Source organism: Taeniopygia guttata, chromosome 5 (genome assembly GCF_048771995.1).
Source record: "Taeniopygia guttata chromosome 5, bTaeGut7.mat, whole genome shotgun sequence".
Lineage (NCBI taxonomy): Eukaryota > Metazoa > Chordata > Aves > Passeriformes > Estrildidae > Taeniopygia > Taeniopygia guttata.
Window position 1 is genome coordinate 35,479,006 of NC_133030.1, and position 20,473 is coordinate 35,499,478.

The 20,473-nt window shown below is 34.5% G+C and overlaps 2 long non-coding RNA genes across 5 annotated transcripts in view; one reads left to right on the plus strand and one right to left on the minus strand.

The window, feature by feature from the left end:
* Nucleotides 1–20,473, plus strand: part of LOC115495532 (uncharacterized) — a 114,916-nt gene that overhangs the window by 45,337 nt on the left and 49,106 nt on the right. Inside the window, exons 3-5 of one of the 3 annotated variants that reach the window (XR_003960783.4) lie at nucleotides 15,071–15,200; nucleotides 19,179–19,263; nucleotides 20,189–20,227. The exons of 1 other annotated variant lie outside the window; for it this stretch is intronic. This is a non-coding gene — a long non-coding RNA (uncharacterized lncRNA). Of the gene's footprint in view, nucleotides 1–15,070; nucleotides 15,201–19,178; nucleotides 20,228–20,473 lie in introns of those variants that run through there. One more of the 3 variants, XR_012056366.1, reaches the window with a different exon arrangement.
* LOC140684298 (uncharacterized) overlaps nucleotides 12,233–20,473 on the minus strand; it is a 34,118-nt gene continuing 25,877 nt past the window's right edge. For both annotated transcript variants that reach the window (XR_012056368.1, XR_012056370.1), the window contains one exon: nucleotides 12,233–16,196. This is a non-coding gene — a long non-coding RNA (uncharacterized lncRNA). The remainder of the gene's footprint in view (nucleotides 16,197–20,473) is intronic.

Genomic DNA, 20,473 nt, shown 5'->3' on the forward strand with positions numbered 1-20,473 from the left:
CATGCTGGAAACTTAATGTCTATGGCAAATTGTGTATTGTGAGACCATTTTCAAAAATTTGGAATTTAAAGAAAAATATACAAAATTAAATTAAGCTGTTGTCAATTTTGAACAAAATTAATCTGGAGAATTCCTATTCATCAGGAAAATGACAGAGAAGTTAATGGTTGTAAAAGCTTATTTTATTTTTTCACTTCAATGACTGATGTAAAAAGAAAACCATCCATGTGCTCTATTAATATCTCTGTTTTGTGCATGACTGAAGTGAAGCTTTACATATGGTTTTATGACATGACCAGTCAGGAACAAAGTGATGGGTGAAATTAAGTTTTCTTTTAGTAATCTGCTGGTTGGTTTCCTGGTTGGTTTCCTATTGACTCAGAAAGCACTTTATCCTTCACAGTAGAAAGTATTTGATCCTGAATATTTAGCTTTTTTTTTTTTTCTTCCCCCTTAGGGCACACCAATACCAAAGTAATTTTCTGGCAATGTTAGGTGCCTGTAGAATCATATCTTTGATTATAGCAATGGCATGAACTGTCCACATACCATCTCAGGAACATCTCTGCTTTGTTAATAATTTCTCTAGGATGGAGAAACATACTGGAGCTGAGCCATTTAAAGAGTCTTATTTCCCAGGAATCTTGGTTAAAGGGCTGATCACAATAAGAGTTGCCAGATAGAAGCAGTGATTACAGCAAGTAATGCAAGGTAACTTCAAAATGTACTCTTAAGGACTCTGCAGCTCTTGTTTAAAATCTGTCCTAGAGCAGATGGGGAATACTCTCTCAGGAGTACATGTTGACTTCTGAAAGTATGACAGGCATTCCCAAGTGCTACTTCTTCTGGGACTCTGCCTTAGAGCAAGAAAACCCCTAAAGTAAATGGACTCTGTTGCTCTCCAGTTATGCCTCCACTTCATGGTCATCTGCCTATACACATCTGTGCATTTGAAGCAGCTCAACACATCTGGGCATCACTATGCTCTGCCCTGTACACTTACATACAGCCCTGCTGGTCTAGCTGACATGAGGCATGTCCACAGAGGTACATCATTCACCATGTCAGCCCTGGTGAGCTATCAGTTTCAAGTCACTTCTGCAAATAAGATTTTTATTTATTTTATGTGATATAAAGTATGCTCTGTTGCTGTTTTCTTTCACACATGCTTCCACTAGAAAGTGGAGAAGAGAAGTTGCTTTTGAGGGAATTATGGTAAGAAAGAAACTGGATGAATCAGTTTTATGTTTGCCTCCATCAGTATTCCTCACATATTCTCTGTCCCACCACACCTGCAAATGAGCAGTAATAACACTGCAACTGCCAACTTGCTAACTCTCACCTAATCTATCCCTTTGTCTTTTCATCCACTCTTCATCACACCTCACCTTATTTTTTATTTCAGGTTAACTGAAAATTTTGAGGTGTGTTACAGCTCTATAAGATCATATCCAAATTTTACTCATATTTAATGTAACATAAATATGCATATTTATGACCATACATAAATGCAATGTGCATTTTTCTTACAACACAATATGAAGTAAAAACATTCTAAATCTGGTTAAATCTAAAGAATTCAAAGAGTCATAATATTAGATGTTAAAAATAGATTAGCATAAATATTAGAATTTTTTTTTTTGCCATTTGCAAAACTAGATAGATAAGTGCTACAAAAATACAAATTAAAACATTGGAGGCTTGAGGAGTCAGAAAAGTTACTTAAGGAGATGTTTGTTCATTGAAAGTGAACGAGTGGTGAATTTTCTTCCTGTGCAAACCAACAGTTCTGTAGCCTTGCTTTGCACACCTTTGGAAGTTTAAACATAGATTAGACAGAGAACTAGAAAGGGGCTTTTTGCCATTATTTTTGGATGCCGGTATTTTAAGTAAAGATTCCTACTGATATTTCCCAACTAAGAGACTCAAATTAAAGAGATTTGCTGACTGTTAGTTCCATTTCCACATCAGAGGGAGAAGCAGTGTGACAGGCTCTGCATCACAGCAGCACAGTTTTGGCCAAGCTCCAATTGAACAGGGGCTGACTTAGATCTCAGTGGGTGGTGGCCATTACACATTTTGGGGAGGCTGCTTAAAACTGGCATGTGAACTAGTTCTATCAGAGAGGAGAAAGTACAGGTAGTAAAGTCACCCTGTGACATCTGCCCTCCTGCTGTGGGTTAACACAGAGAAATGAAGCTATATCTAAGGCACAGAACCATTCAAAAGAGAGAAATAAACTGAAACAAATTTGAGATAATTTGATGTTTTTAAAATCGGAAAAATTACATTAAGAATTCCTATGTAGTAGTATTTGTAAAAAGCTTCTGCTGTGACTAAGCACTTGGCAAAACAATGATTCATGCAGATTATGCCAGAAAGATTATTGCTACCCTTTAAACTGATTGAGGATACCCAGTAAGCTTTTTGACAGGCAGTCCTGAAAGTTACAATCATTTCTAGTTAAAAGGAATTCTGGAAATTAAATTTGCCCTAGTTTTCTAGTTCATTAGAAAACAGCTTTACTCAACTAGTAGCAGGTGGAATATTTTGAAAATATAAATGTTCCTCAGTGTATAATACCTAGAATCAACATCCAGTGCAGATCCTCCCCACTATTTACAATAAGCTACAGGGCCAGAAGAGTACTGCTGCTTCACTGGTAGTAGTCAAAATCAAATGGTTTTTAGTCCAGCTGCCATAGAATATTTCAAAAGACATACAACACTAGGATGAAGTTGCAGAAATATAAAATAAGTTTCTTTCAATGTTTTGTAATGTTCACTAACCTGTACACCACATTTTTTTGAACTTATGTGAATGGTGGCTACACAGCAAATAAAGTAATATTGTTTACAAATTACTGGTGATAGCTGTTATTAACTATTAAGGGGAAATATTCTGCTATAGTTTTACATTTTTCAACTAACAAGAGAAATATTTTCTTATCAGTACATTATTACTTATATACTTATAAATGATACACAAATTTGTCACAAAAGTCTGTGCTAAAATAAACCAAATGTACTCTTTTATCTTAAAGGAAACCCAACTCCAGAACTGTAGGTGACAACTGCAACATTTACTTTTAGCAAGTATTATCTCAAAGCACTTGGAGATGAGGAAAGCAAGTGTGGGGCAAAACAACTTAATAATAGATTATTAATAGAAATTCCATCAAAAGAATGAAAACATATAGGATTTTGCAAAAAAAACCAAAAAACAGAAAAGAAAAAAAAATCAATAAGGTATACGTTCTTCAAAAGAATAACTTATTAGAAAGGCACTTTTTTAGATGAAAAAGGCATGTTTTTTCTATGAAGATAGCAGATACCAGGTGAGGCTGTTGACAGGACTACTAATAAAAATGTAACTAAATAGGAATTTGGTTACCTACCAAATGAACTAACAGATAGCATAGCATTACTCAAATAACTGATAGCTAATTTGAAATTAAAGATATCATAAAGAGCTGAATGCAAGTGGAATTATGTTAGTATAAATATAGATGTGCATTTTTCTGCTGAAAATATAAGCAAATGGTGTAAAAATTTAATGACTATCAATAAATACTTAAACACATGGCCAGTTATGACAGAGCCCAGATTTAACTGCAGTCAGCAGCACAATGCAAACTTGTGTGCAGTCATCAGCTATCCCTAAACAGGACAGATTACTGCTTAAGTAGGCAATGGGAGGTAAACATCTCTTGGTCAGGTGGTCTCTGAGGAAATACAACGCAAACTATGGAAGAGAAGACCCTAAAAACTGAATTGAGGAGTACCATTCCTAAACTGCAACAGTGTTAAAAGACTTTAAAACACATCATGAAAAAATGACTCAGTTTGTAGCTCAAGCGCATAAAGTGTATGATTAACACTGCTGCACCTTGAGCTATTTGTGAAATCAGTGGTACAAATTCTGTCTGTTTATGTTTAAGGCATATATCTAGTTCCTGTTCAGTTTTTCTTTCATCTGAGAGTAGGGCAAACAAATTTTCTCTGGGTCTGCAGGTAGTTTTCTTTATGAGAGACTTTCTAGTCATTGAATTTCCTGCATAGAGAATCCATTATTTCACTGTTAGTGATTGCACAGTTTTCTAGAAGTGGATGATTCTGCTCTTTGCAGGTATTCAAACTACAGGTATGTGACCTTATTAATGTCCAATCATACTTGAAAATAATCATACTGAAGACCCCTTAGAGTTCATGACATTTCAGCTTTGCTGTACTATCAATGTCAGGCTTCAGTTTGATGTCATCAAGACCAATTTCACACTGGTGAAACCACTGAAGTTAAAGAAATGGTTGCTAGCTATATATGCAGCAGTAAACACGTTCTCAGTTATGTCCCACAGTTGAACTATTGGAGTAGGACTGAACATGCTCATAACCAACTGAGGAGCTTAATTTCCTGCATTTTTTGTCTTTAAACAGTGGGGCTTATGTATCATATCAGATATAGTGATGGAATGTGGGCATTTCTTCCACATAGAGAAGATGACAGGAAATAATTGTCTAGGATGTACTTTATTATAGTTAGCATGATTCACAATATAATAAATTCTGTACTCTGCATCTGTGGTAAATATATAGAATACACAAATCTTTAGTCTTTCTTTACACAGTTGTTTCTTGTATTTATTATTTACAAATTTGAGGCTTTTTGGCTATATAACCTTCCCGCAAAAACTATTTATGGTTTTGAAAATTAATTTGGAATTTGAGACAGTTATTCTATTTTCACACATTAACAATAATATCTTATTAAAAAATGTTTTTCCAGCTGATGCTATCAGAAGTTTTGCTGTGTTGTTTTGAATTGGCAAAGAATTACAAATTAAGTTTTTGCATCTTTAACATGCAATAAAGGAGCTGGATTACAAACAACACAGCTTGGAACACCTCCCCCTTCCTCCACCTTTCCCCAGCTTTACACATTGAGCATGATGCCATATGATCTGGAATATCCCTGCGATAAGCTGGGGTCATCTGGCCTGGCTGAGTCTCATCTGAATTTCTTGTGCATTCCCAGCCTTCTGGCTGGTGGAGTGAGAAGCAGAAAAGGCTTTGGCTCTGTGCAAGCCCTGCTCAGCAGTAACAAAAACATTCCCATATTAGCAGCACCATTTCCAACACAAATGGAAAACACAGCCCATAGTAGCAACTGTGAAGAAAATTAACTCTACCACAGCAAAACGCAACACAATGGGAAATTACAAATAGTTAATTATGTTATTCTTCTGAAGTTTTATCATTCGTTCATTGGAATATGATTAATATAATAATTTTTAAAATTTTGTAATTAAAATAGTAACATCTTAGCAAAACTATTGTGATTTTATCTTCTGTGCAGATTAATTTTTTTTAAATTTCATGCACAACACTTGACATCTGATTGAATTCTCTTCAGGTTTCCTTCATTAAACACTGCATGAGTATTTTACATTAAACATGTTCGTCGTCTCCTGCAATTAGTATTGGCTGTTTGTTCAATAAAATACATTGGTGCTTATCAACGATTTCTAATGCTATATTAATACTGATATGCTGCAGATACTAATGGCAGACATCAATCACAGTTCTGGCTGAAATCCTTTCATTTAGTCTTAATAAGAAAAAGTTAAATTCTCTCCTGTTTAATGATTGAAAAAATAAACTTCAATTATCAACCAATATGTCAAATCTTTTGGTAGTAATGAATTAAATTATTCACTCATTGAAGTTCAAGGGATAGGTTAAAATTTGGGTTTCCACTGTAGGTACGTGTGTTTTTAAGGAACAGTGAAATAAAAGAAAGTGGACATTGTAAGAGTGCAAAGTACAGAGTGGGTGTCCATAAAAAACAGACAAAATGATAGTTCCCTTCAGGCAAGCTTGTTCTTGGTATAGAAGAAGGTTCAGAAAAAGAAATTTTTTTCTTAGTGTTTATTTATGTTGTGTTCACAAAAACCAACTTTCTGTGCATTTTTTACTAATAAATTGGGCTATAGCCATATATAGATCTCACTAGTCCTCATCAGTGTACCTTTCTGATGAAAGCAGGAAAAGAAAATTGAAAGCCCTTGAATATTAGCTAATTAATAGAGCTGGAAGAAGATACCAAAATGTGGTGCTGTATGTTGTCTGTTAGAAAAAATGTAAGAGCTCTGCAATATTGTCTGCTGGGAAACATCAGAAAGAGTGAAAGAAAGTTGCAAATGACAGTAAGAAAGGTAATCAAGTGTTGTACTAAAGTCTTTTAATACCAGACTCCTTGAGAAGAATCTGTTTCTTGAATAAACTCTGAAAACCTGGTACGCCACTAAAGACATCAGATATGTGAAAGCAAAGTTTCAAAACCACTCAAACAAAATGGGTTAGAGAGATGCCTAAAACTTGCAGACTCAACAATTTCTGAGAAATACATTTATATGGTATCTTGACTAATTATAGTGTTAGATAACAACACTGGAATTTTGAAATATTTAAACCAAAGACACTTTTTATCACTCTCTGCCAAAGTATGATTGACTGGTCTTTATTGTACATGAAGGATAGATTTTACATTTTTTATGTAGCTAACACTTCATAAGGATTTCTACTGAAATTGATGTCTGAAATTGATGTCTGAACCCTAAGTGTTCTTGATGTGAAATGCATAGAGTATTCATGGATCATTAAACCCAACAGAACATATCAGTTATACTTTTGGATGCCAAAAGTATTTTTTAAATATCTGAAAAATACCTGAACAGTATAAAAATTGGGAGTTTGTCTGCTTTTTCCAGTGGGTCTAATAAAAGACAATATGACCTGCTCTGCTAGTATCTTAATATTATTGTGTCTACAATAATGCCAACAGGAGAAGCTAAACATATATACTGTCATTGTACCTCTCCTGTGAGGATGAAATGGCCAAATATTTATACATATGACATTTTCTTTACATATTTGTGCTTTTCCCATTTTGAAAATTAAAATATAAACATTCTGGTTAAAAAATCTGTTCTCCCCATCATGCCACAGAGTCAAAGTCTACACCGCTTTTGCTTTGTTTTATATGGCGTGTATATGCGTGTGTAAAATACATTAAAGGTCTTTGTTTTACTGTATTATGAAATTAAAAACCATGCAGTCTCTGTAATTACATTGTCCTTTGCCGTCTCTTTAAAAAAGAAAAAGACTGTGTTCAAATTTTCCCCCTGTTTTATTTGCACCCTATTAACAACTGTTACTAGAGCTTTAATTATGCCCCTGTGATTGCAGAGATGCGGCTGACTTGTGTCATTTTCCTCCCAGGGGATGCTTTATAATTACCAGCATCCATCGTGGCTGCCTGTAAGCTGATGCTTTTTTATTACCAGTTCAATAATCACTGCATCCTTGTGAACATCTGCTCTACAAGCCATGCATCGGAGGTCCCAGTGCCTGTCACTCGATGCTCCCTTGCTGTGGTGACCCTTTTGCCCTCACCTTCAGTTTATATCTAATTTGCTTAGCAGAAGCTTCATCCAGATTGCCTCATAGGAACACAATTAATGCTCCAGATTTGCAAACAAAGAAATTTTCCTCCTTTTTTTCTATTTTTGTCTTATTATCTTGATGTCATATCCTATAATTTGTATTCACAGCAGGGTGAATCAATATAAATCCCAGAAAAAATATACTATTTGATTGGTTATCTAGCTTTATAATGAAAAATAGGTAAGTGATGAGGATTTTTTCTCCATGAACATCCATATAGTATTCTCAAATAAAAGATAAATATCAGGGCTTTCTGCATATATTTTCCTACAATAAATGTTGTAGAAAACAAGGAAATGCTTTCTGAATAATAATTTCTTTTCTAATTAAGAATTCTTCCATAGAATGATTTAATAGGCAGGAAATCACTACTTTTATAAACACACAACTGTTCACATATGTTTAGATTTTTCTATGGAAGTACATAGATTCTGAGTGAATGAGTTTTGCTGAAAGAGGGTTACTGTTACTTGCAAATACAGATCATGTACAGAGGTCCAAAGTAGCTGGAAACACCATCAAGTTGCCTAGCTGGCTCTGTAACTCATGTGGTAAAGCCGTTAAGCCATGCAGATTTCTGCCAACAGATATTTTTATATTGGCCTATCTTATCAGGCCTTCCACAGTCAGGCAAGGTATAACAGACATTCAGATGAATTGAAGTGAATAATGTAAAGTACAAAATCAGTAATGTTAGTGTTTCTCTCTACATGATGCTGTAACTTTTATGTCTCTGAATAAAGATTTTCATCTAACCTAGCAAAATTCTAAGAGCAGTGAACACTGATATTATCTCTTAGAAAGAAGAATGCCAGAAAATTAGTAAGCACTTCACATCCATTTTGAAAGGCAGTAAAGTACTAATTGGAAACACATACTTCTGCTTAGTGGCTATTTCTCTGTAGTTTCTGGTAATTTCAGCCTTGTTTCTTGTTAAAGAGGTCTGTTTCATATAATAGCATGATCAATGGTTGAAACATTATTCTAATATATAATGGTTGGAAACATTATTCGGCATGTTTCTATAGAAATGCTCTAGATATAAATTTATTTAAAGGTCTTCAAAGGGCTTATGACAGTTCCTGTGAGCCAGTTAAAATACATATAGCTATAACTTTTGTGTCTAGGATGAGCCTGGCCACAAGCTAGAAGAGAAAACTTGGGAGACTGACCATACGGCCATAAACCTGCACGTCAGTTTTGAGAGATTTGAAACTGAGAGAAAGTCAGGGAGGCTTTTGTGAATATCTCAGGAAAACATCCATCCATCCAAATCTACCCCTCTACCTATGTGTCAAAATTTTCTGCCAATTAATTTGTTTAAATTCTGCCTAGACTGGAAATGGACAAGGGAGAGGGATTTGAATTACCTGTGTGAATGTCTCCTATTTAAATTTTTTTTAAATAGAAGAAAAAATTTTGGAGAGTGGGGTATACTACATCTAACTCTACATACTTCACAGCCAACATTGTTATGTCATTAAAATCAATGGTCAGGATACCATGACGTACTCTAGCAGCCAGAGGTCATAGGGCTCCCAAGTATAAAACAGAGATCATCCTAACCTCTGTCTTCATCCGCTCCAAAGAGCACATGGGAAACAGACTTCTGCCCTGTACCCAACACTTCCAGACTTTCCTCTCTATTTTACCTCTAGCAGGAAATCTAGAAGAGTGTAGTGTACCTATATCAAATATGCAAAAATATATTCAAAGAAAAAAAACAACCACCAAAAAACCCCCCAAAGACAAACCTACTATATAAAAAACATGGCTTAAGCTTAGCCATCCAGAGATGTCTCTTGCTCATTTTGTCTCCGGAGGAACCTGACTCAAATCTGAAATCAAGCAAGGACCCTGCCTTGAAGGGAGATCTGGAAAGCCTATCAAGGTATGATTAGACCACAGAGCTATCTCAGCATCACTCATGGCCCTCCCCTGACTAGGAAGAGTGTCTCCAGGCTGTAATTCACTCCTGGTGGGCATAACCCTGCATCCCTTGCCAAGTCTGAAAATAGACTCTTGCTAACGGGTCCTGCAGCTGCTCTGGGTGCCAGCTGCTGCCGGTGAGGCGTAAATTTGCCTTTGTCTCCACTAGATGCTGTGTCTCCCTCTCTCTTCATTATTTTCCAAATGAAAAGTCTTTTCTATGACCCAAAAAAGACACTCAACACTCTTAAAGAAACAATGTCCTGGTTTTTCTTGTGTTGAGAGGCATGCAGAAGCTCAAAGCATCTCTCCTTTAATTAGAATTGTACTGCTCAGCTGAAACTTTATAACCTTTGGGTTAAACAAAACAGAGAAAAAATACTTTCATTAACATATTTATGGAAGACCTTGTCTTTATGACATTTAACACTTTTTATAGATTGTAAAGTGCAGAGTTTAGTCAGCTAGTTACCTGACTTGAATGGTTTTCCATCCCATGTTCTCCAGGATGAAATAGCACTCAGTGTTTCAATGCTATCTGTAGATGTCACCATCAGTACCTCTCTTGCAGGAAATGGCTTGTTTTTTTAAATTTAATGCTCAACTCCAAAACAATTTTCGAATTAGCTTATTGCTCCTGCATAATCTTTGTTTTTATGCAATATGTTACATGATGAAACAGGATTTATCTGTCTAAAAGTGGTGACTTTTTAAAAAGCTAGTTTTTTTTCTTTTGGCTTCATATTGTTAAGGACTTCAGCAAATGCAGTTCTTTATAACCTTTTAATCTGTCTTCCATTATGGAGTTGTTTTTACTATGACTGCAATTCATATACTTGGAAGTCACATACATGAGGCCACTTTTCCAGAAGACATAAATCCCATTAAAACCAGTTGGACATAAAGAACTTATTGTCTAAAAATAAAATGACAACTTTATAATCCTAAGAATAATTAAAAAAATGGTGATGAGTCATCAGTCTCCATTTCACTAACCACTATAATTTCAGAAAATTGTTTTTAAAGATGATTACTAGATGTATTAATTATCCATTTGCTATCAGAATTAAGAAATGGAAAATACTCAAGACTAGAATAAAGTTTCACAGTTTGATAAGGGACTAACAGATGTCAGAGAACCATGAGGTGTGACTGATCTCACAGTAATTGTTGAGTAACTGAATGCTAGTCTTTAACAAACAGAAGAATATAAGCTCTTAGGTAATATCTCATTTCTATTACCAAACACTGGACAACAATAGAGAATTTATTTTGGTAACTTCCAAATGTAAGACTGCTCATTATACTTAAAATAATTCTATTCTCTAGTGGACTAAATATAATAAAATTGACAAAATCCTGAGTTCTAGTTGCTACTTTGATATTTGTTTTATGTAGCTTTTCTTAGGCAAGCTATATGTATTCCTTTTATTTGCTACCCATCAGAAACCATAGCCACAGCACTTGTTTATGTCAGGTGCTTTGATGATAAGCTAAAATATTCTTAGTTCTTAGTAGAGTCCTCCTAAAATTCTTAGTGAACCATGTTCCACTTATTAGATTCTATCGATCTTTAATTTTTAAAAAGTACTTTCAAGTAAGATAAACTGGTCTATGAGAAATTACATTATGTATATAATTATTAGTAAAAACAGAATTAATAATTTGGAGTTAGAGGCTGGAAACCCTGGTTTGGTGTGTAGATACAACATGGTAACTGATTTAAAATGTTTGTTCTTGTTTATTCCAATTTGAATATATGTAAATTATTTGTAAAACAACTTCTTCAAACTTACAATGCAAGTGTGTCACACATATTTATAAGAGAGTTTATTGACTTGCATGAATAATTGCTTTAATAATTTATTCGAGGTCTTTGAAGATGTGACTGTTAAGTTTCTTACAGGATATAAGGCAGATGGGTGCTCTTTGGAGTATAAAAATTATTTGGAAGTAGTAACACTGTGTTGCACATATACACACACACAAATAAATGGAGTGAAAGCAGCATGGAGTGTAACAAGGATAATGAGTACACATATATTATATTAGAAGATTTGGTCCTGCAAAGTATTTTTTTTAAATGGTAAATATGTTACATTTAGAGAACAACAGAGGTTAACTGAGAATATATCCCAATGTCATAAAAATAATCATTGTAAATGATCCACTAGATATCATTGAAGACTCAAAAAGCCTAATATTAAAATAAAGAATTTTTCCATAGGATATTGAATAAAACATAATTACCTACATAATAGAAAGTCAGATTTAATTTACAAATATGAAATAATTGTTATGGCAGTAACTAGATAGTGAGTACTGAACAATGTGAGCAGTGATAGCTGTTAGCAAATAAAAAGACTGAAAGTTGCCAGGGAAAAATCACTACCATGATTTTACTGTAGACAATGTCTGATGGTAGAACACAAAGACAATACCATGGGGAAAAAAAGTTTAGTAAACAGTCAAAACTTCAAAGCAGGCAGGACTGTTTTTAAAATATTCTGTTCATTTTAGCCATCTCTTTTTAGTTAAATTCCCCAATGGTAACTATATCCCTGTCTTCTAGGTGAATACAGAGGTATAGGGCACATTTCTGGACATAAATAGGTCCTAATGGGAAGAAAGACCACTAATCATAAGGCAGTACAGACAAGATAGTACATTTCCTGAACTCTAGAAAAATGAATGTTATAAAGAAAGAAATCTGAAGATGGAAAGTATGCTACAAATAAATTGTGAAATAATAGCACTGAATAAAAACCTAGGCAGTTGTGAAGACATTTGAAGAAATGTTTTTTTTTTAAATGTTATTTTATTTCCAAATGTATTTAAAAATTTCTGATATCACAAGAAAAACTTGAGGATCTAGTACAATGTTCAATATTACACATGCTACATTTCTTTTCATAAAGACAATTTATTGAACGAGCTTGAAACAGGAAGATATCTATATTACATTCAGATAGGGGCATATTTCTAATTTATTAAAGGTAATAATTATCTGTCTACTGGCTCAGATGTGCTTTTGATCAGGTCTTTTGATACTCTTTTGCTTTCTTGTACTTCATACATATAACTGTTGGCTGTTCTCATGACTTTTATATAAAGATCCTTAAAGAATTCTCCCTTTAGATTAATTATTTCTCTTTCTAATATATGGAGACAAATCCTAGAAGTTTATTTAACTTAGAGAAGCATAACATCAATCTTTTTCCAAAAGTGCTGTACAAATACAGTTATGACAAGTCCTTTCATTACCTGAATAAGCATTCAAATGGCTTCTGTCTGCAAACAAGCTAATACATAGAACATTTGACAGCAAATAAGTAAAAAGCAAATTTCTAACATTTTCCCTTAAGTCAAACATTAATTTTTGAAAAATAATCCTTTCCCCATTTTCAAGCTGAAGAGAAATTTTTCTTATCTACAAAGACTCATCTGGTTTTAAGTCAAAATTACTCCTCACTGTCAGAAAACAGATCTCATTCTAACTATACAGACATCTTTCTTTCTGCAAAACATTGGAAATGATTGCAATCTGAAGTAGGGATATCCTAGACTCTATTTTTGTTAATTTAGTTATTCATCCATTTTTCAGAGCATCCTACATGATTTTTGTTTTTTCTTCATTAGACAACAAGCTATTCTTTCACAGTGATTATCAAATGTTACTTATATTTTATTAAATGTTTTTCTTCTTCAGTGTGCAGTACATATCTCCTGTCCTAACAGTGTAAAATACTTTCTAGAAAATTTGTGGTGAATATGTCTTAAAACCAGTGAAATTGGTCAAGTGTCTTTTCAGCAGCCCATTTAGAAGCCATTATCTATGGACTTTGATGATAATTTCTTCAACCATTGAGAGTATCTTTAATTGAGCACCAAAACTCAGACCAATTAAAGTATTTATATGAGAGATTCTCAGGATATGGATAAGTAAGGGTCTGTAACAACTCATAAAATTTAAAACTATATGGAGAAATCAGTCACATGAACATATAAAAACATCCTCTACATGAAGATTTTGCATGTTAAAGCACCAACAATATAAAACCAAAACCACTTAAAACAAATCAAATAAAATCCAAATGGCTTTGCTGAAATAATACAGAACTACAACAGAGTGTGCTCCAGTGTCTTCTGTTAAAAAATAAAAGTTGGCTTGGTGGGAGGAAGGGAAGCATTCAAAAAAGCAGAGATGAAATATGGCAATGCCCTAGCCAGAGCCTGGGAGAAAAGCAAGCTACATTACAGTTTCTGAAACAAAAAGACTTCAATACATCTGGGATTTTTAGTGAGGGGAGAGCATAAACTTTGTGTTCATGTTTCATGACCCTTTTAAAAAATGTTATTATTTTCTTCCTTTCCCCACCCCCAAAAATTAAAATCTGTGAGCTTTTACTGTGCATTGATTGCAGTATTTCACAGACATGCTGTTGTAGCAGTTTCCTAACTGCAAATTGAAATATTTAGGTATTTAGCTTTCCTGTAACCAGGCATTTAGATCTTGTCCAAGTTAACTCAGGACATTAGTTTTCAAAAGTGGATGCACTGAGTGCAATGGCAAAGGCAGTGTGTAAAACTGAATTAAGGTATTACAAGTGCAATTCCAAAATAATTGCAAATAACAAAAGAACAACAACAAATAATTTTTTGTTTTTAGCAAAATGTAGGAAAAAAAGTTGTCTAATTTTTTGGCAGTATGCAGCAGCTTCTGTACAACCTGGAAAAACACACCCTAACTGTTACTGCTTGGAATGAAATAGTCCCAATCCCATACCAGAGTTAGCAAATATGTATAAATACAAATATTTTGTATTTTAACTGGAAAGCTAAACCAAGGATATTCCTGGGAAATGGGAAATGTGATTTATTGCCTTTGTTTTTTCTTTAAAATAACCCAAATACCTCAATCACAGTAAATTGATTTTTGATATTAAATTATTGTCACTCTCCCAGGAAGAATGAGGGTAAAGTAGCATGCACAAAAATGTTCTATGTCTCTTCATACTTGCTGAAGCATCATGTTACAAATCTGTCTTAACTGTGTATTTTCATGATATCATCACAATTCCTTTTATAACAGTAAAGATGGAAGTAGTACAATTTTTTTAACATATTTAGATCAGTGAAGATCCTGTTTTCTCTAATTTGAAATATGCACTGTGCCACCACAACAGTTTCCGTATAATACTGAATACTGGGTAAAATAAAAGAATTGCATTTTATGTGTTATAATATATATTGTGTATTTATACACAAAAGTCTTCTATACTGTACTGTAAACATAATTATGGATATAATTTACTCTAGAGTTTGCAATAGACTTGGAACTTCTAGAACTTAGTCAACACAAGTAGGAAAAAATCCATTAAGGAAGAGATTGTGCCAGTAGAGAGTTATTTGTGTAATTAATATAATAGGTTGCAATACTATGGTAACATTACCATATAATGGTTGATTGTAATTGGTCCAATATATCTTTAGACTGTATAATAATGTTTTACTATAAAAGCACTATAAGTAGAAATATATTGAATGTATGTGTTTTTCTTGAAAACTGGAAACAAAATTAGGTGGGATTTTAATGTGGAGGAATTTGTGCTCACTGGGGATTTGCTTCTAAACAGGAAAGTCAATGTGGTGGTGAAAACGGCTGAAGATTTCCAGGAAAAGGCATTGTTCTCTTTCGGGAATAGACTAGTTTAAAGCATTCCTTTGAAGGAGGGGGAAGTTACTTAGCCCAGGTGGGAATAAAAGGTCAGTCAGAGTGAATGTGAAAGATTGAAGGTTTGCTGCTGCACGACTGTAGAAACTTTTATAATTTTTTAATAGAAATATCTTGCTAAGTAGCATTTTGGCATTTTCTAGTTGTAGGGACCTGGAATAATTCCAATTCACATAATTACATTGTTACTTACTCTCTCCCTCCTTGAAGTTTCAATTACTTTCATCATCATTCTTTCACATCCTGTCCAGAACTACCAAAGGTTTCTCTATTAACAGGACTTATGTTCTAAATAGAGCTAGTGACAAGGACTTTTAATCCATAATGCTTGTTTAAAGAACAGAATCATGGAAACAAAATGAGCCTCATTTTTCCCCAGTTATTTGGAAAATAAAATTTGTCTAAGAAGAAATATAATTTGAACAATTCTTTTCTTGCTAAGTTAAACATCATGTTTGACCCAAATGATCCCTTTTCAGATATATGGTCCACTGAAACTTTTGTGACCAGCATATTGGGAATTAACAATGAATCAATTATTTAAATTAATAGAATTTCAACCTAGATATGATTTCATTATACAAAGAAATATTCTCAATGGATTATTTGGTATTTTATGGTGTCAGTGGCAATTTATTGAATTTATTGAATAGGCCTGAAATCCCTAAGTCCTCTGACACAATAATATTTAAATAAAGTCTAAACAGTTAGCTGGAGTTACCCACATGGCTTAAGTATACAAAATCCTTTAATAGCAAAGTATCACTCCAATACAGACGAACTTGCCTCCATCACATTGAGATACAGGACATGGTTACTGCTGCATAGCATCCTGATGTCAGTGAATGTAGGGGGATGCTAAGGGGATGCAACAATCCCAGATTTCCCCTTCTGGAGGCCCAGAGTTACTGTGGATAGAAGGAAAAACAAACTGCTGCTCTGCAGAAATCCAGGCCCAGGCTAACATGGGAGTTATCAGCACTGAGAAGCAACTCATCACAGCACTTCCTTTGTAGAACAGATTTCACCTAAAACATATGGAAATCAAATCAGTAAATAGTTCTTTCTCCTTTAAATGATACTCAGAAAGTCAACATTTTAAAAACAAAAAGAAATTTGCATTTAAAATGTCAGAACCTATCTTCAATGTGTATTGAGAGCAAAGGAAATCAGACGCATAGAAATTTGAAACTTACATTTCTCTGCAACCTAAGGCATCACTTATCTCTGATCTGATCTGATCACAATGAAAAAATTTGCTAGGTACAATAGAATAAGTTGCAGAGAAAAAGGCGAATTATGGCATATACCTGAAGATATTGTTGGGAATATCTTCTTTGAAAGCTAGCAGCACTTTTATTCAAAGCATTTTCAATTGCGAGGCTCATCCTTTCTTATTAAGATATTTTTCCCTTAGTTATGCCTGTGAGTCTGAGTTCAGTAGCCCACAGATCTTTATATTTATTTTTCAGGCAAGGATCATAATAATTCTCAAAGATAAAAACACGCAGTTTCACATGGCAATGCAGCAAATGTGGTCTATTTCTGAAACTATATGTGTTATCTCAGTGTTACAGGAAAAGTCCATTGCTTAACAGTGAAGCATGGGGTTTTTATTTATGTTGCTAATGTGATACATTTAGTCAAAATTATAATAATCTGACTTCACATAATATCCTAAATATCTTGAAATGTAGCCACAGGAAACATGTACATCAAACACACATCAATAAAGAAAATTGAAATCAACAGTTTTAAAGAAGCTCCTGTTAAAAAACATTCTTTAACTCTAGATGAAGAGGTTTATTGTGGCATACATACTTTCAGAATGGATTTTTTGACTCTTGTTTCTTTATTGAAGTTGTCTTATCGATGACACCAATTTTTTTAATTTTCCAAATAATAACACTAATTGGGGTAAAAGAAACCTCAGATTCTTACCAAATAAATTTATCTTCTGTGCTCAGTTATGCATTTCTGCATTGGCCTTATTTGCCAACAGCAAAACAACACATTTTAAGGGTTGCTGTCTCAGAAAGAACCAAACAGTACAGTATTTCCATGTTTATCTCTGCAAGACCATAGTGTCTTCTAAATTATTTCTCATAACTAGCTAAACCTAAAAAATGTCCATCTTCTGAACCATTTCAAAGCTGAAACAAATGCTAGTCATATCCTGAACTCACAAACATGTATTCTGTTGTCAGCTAAGCAATTTTTAAGGAGAATTAAAGGACTCTTCTACCTTTTTTCTGGAAATAAAACAATAAGAATGCTAACCTAATTTGGAAACCAGTTCACGATGTAGATGTGTCCAAATATCATCTCCTTCTAGGATCTGTACCTGGAATGGAGAGCAAGCATTGTGTCTCTGTGGAAAATGCATGCAAGATCTAAAGATTTCCAGCTATTTCCATATACAGCTTGCAGGAAAAACAGACCCATATTTTACTGGAATCTGTTGGGAGATATGCTTTTATGAAACATTGTTTTTGACTTATTGCTAGTTTCCCTCAAGCATCTGTTCATCTCATAGCCAACTGCACTCACTTCATCGGGCCTGATGTCCTCAGTCCTGTTAATCTGTACTGGTTTACTCAGTTCTGTATACGCTGTCTCCTCTGCTGATGATTGCTTAGGACAAATTTTCTGAGAGGGATAAGAGCTGCCAAGAAGCAGTTTAGTGTATGTCTGACAGAAAATTTATGATGAAAGCATAATATAGCTTTTGTTATGGCAGTGTACTTCATTTCATTATGGCTGCGCTTCAAGCACGTGCCTGCCTGCACAAATTCTAGCTGCACTTTCTGTTGTACAGAGGTTCCAGAATATGGAATATCCATGTATTGCAGAAACTCTGGACATTTGGGAAATCTAACATTAGTCTTAACAGCTATATCGAGAAAAAACTTTGAAGGTAAACACTGCTCATGACAGGGGAGTTGTAACTAGATGAACTTTCAAGTCCTTTCCAACCCAAACCATTCTCTGATTATACGATTCCAAGACGATGTTTTCACAATAATGCTACAAACCTCTGTGCATCATTTAAATTTCTGGTAACATTTTTCTTCGTACTGCAATAGCTTGAATAAGTCAGTTTGAATTATATGTTGAATTGTTTTGACTGGAAAGTGGTCTGTCTACTAAGCTCATATGGGGAATGGTAAGAAAGTCTAGAGACTTTCAAAGGTAACTTGAAACCTTACAACAAAGTAATTAACAAGGAATATAGACAAAAAGAAGGCAGCATCCAACCTCTGGCATCTACATTTGAGTGTGTGAATGCCAACTGGCCTGCTCTGAAAGCACCACTAAATTTGAGGAGCATTTAAAATGTGCCAATGGGAAACACATATTAATCTACTTTATTTGGATACAACGTGAATAATGCTGATCTTTGCCCACTTAAGGTTTTTCCACTTATTCTCTCAGTACCATTCTGTATAAAAGGAAAGTCATGTTATCATTAAGGTATTTCAAATTTTTGCAAGGATGCATAGGTGCATCTTCACAGTTAGCCATGAATGGTAAGTTTACTTTCACATGTATAGTCTTTACATTTTTGGAACTATTTTCAAACTGAATTTATTCTTCATTAACTGGTTTCAAGCAGCATTGGTGGCTCATCTGTCCCTGCACATTGCAGAGTTTGATTCAGAATTTGTTCCACAAAAAAAAGTTTCTAGTTATGGCAATAGTGAGCTGCCAAGACTTTCCAGGATCCCCTTCTGTAAAGAAAATGGACAGAGGATAAAGGAACAACCTTTTAGAACTTTGAGTCATTATTTTAACTGATAATGGCTAGGTTAAATAATGGGAAGTATACCTAGGAGTGCACAAAATACAACTAACTGCTTTGCATTTCACTCAGCCCTTAGAATATGCCAGCATACTCAAGCATCTCAACATCACTAACCTCTGTAAAATGCTGTATGAAAAACTGGCCTAAACAAATGAAATGTTGATCTGCCTTTTATTAATTTCATTTTTTATCTTCTTGTATACAGACATTTGACAGCTGTGACATTCATGGGCAATGCATTTGAAAAAGAAGACATAAATATTCAGAGACATATTAGAATGCTGTTCAATGTAAGCACCTGTCTACTTAGTGTTGACAGAAAATCATTTACTTTGCTTTATGCATGTTCTCTCCAGAGACTACAGAGGTCCTATTTTATTCAAGGAGCTGGTCCCAACATCAGTACTAGCTCTTGAAAATGCAATATATACATCTAATTCTATTTATTAAGGAAACAACTTTGGCTTATATTTTCTGTAATACTGAAACCATTTTTTCAACCTCTACTTCAGAATTTCCCTCCCTGGGGAAACGAAAGAGGAATGGGAAAAGGGAATAAGGAGTAGAAAAAGTATGACCTCATGATGTCTTTAATGACAACATCAAAGAAGATAACACAGAAAGAAAAATATAATGAAAATAGTACGTTAAAATATATGTAAAGAAAAAGGGATCACTGCATAGTCTTTTTGATGTCCAATAGTTCTGCTAACTTTTAGAAGTGGAATAAATAAAGCAAACTTAAATGTTTTTTAAAAAGGAAAATCAATACTCAGTGTCAAGATTATCTTGAAAAAAAATCTTCAAGTATTGTGAAATGTAGGAATTTTTTTCTGCTTTTTGATAGTAAGCCAAAAGATCAGTGGAAACAGGACTCATCCAATGACTGGGACTGCTAGAGCTCTCAAAAAAACAAGCAATAAAAAAAACCCCACAAAACCCAAAACCAAAACAAACCCCTACACCCCCTCACACCAATCTCTCCCAAAAATCACTGTCCTGAACCAAATAAATACACAGATGAGAAATCTGGAAGTCATGAATTTTAAGCCTGAGAGAGTAATGACTCCCACAGAATGTATTTCTCCACTAGGGAAGATCATTTGACAATAAGGTTCTATTTTCCATAACAAAGAAAGCATGATGAATGCCAAGTCAAGTTTGTATAGACAGTAAGTGTCTCACTCAGTCCTGTGGGTTTTTTCTTTTCCTTAGATGGCATGGAGATTTTGATGCATTCACAAGAAAATGACCTTTAAATCTCGGAGAGGAGAGGAGAGGAGAGGAGAGGAGAGGAGAGGAGAGGAGAGGAGAGGAGAGGAGAGGAGAGGAGAGGAGAGGAGAGGAGAGGAGAGGAGAGGAGAGGAGAGGAGAGGAGAGGAGAGGAGAGGAGAGGAGAGGAGAGGAGAGGAGAGGAGAGGAGAGGAGAGGAGAGGAGAGGAGAGGAGAGGAGAGGAGAGGAGAGGAGAGGAGAGGAGAGGAGAGGAGAGGAGAGGAGAG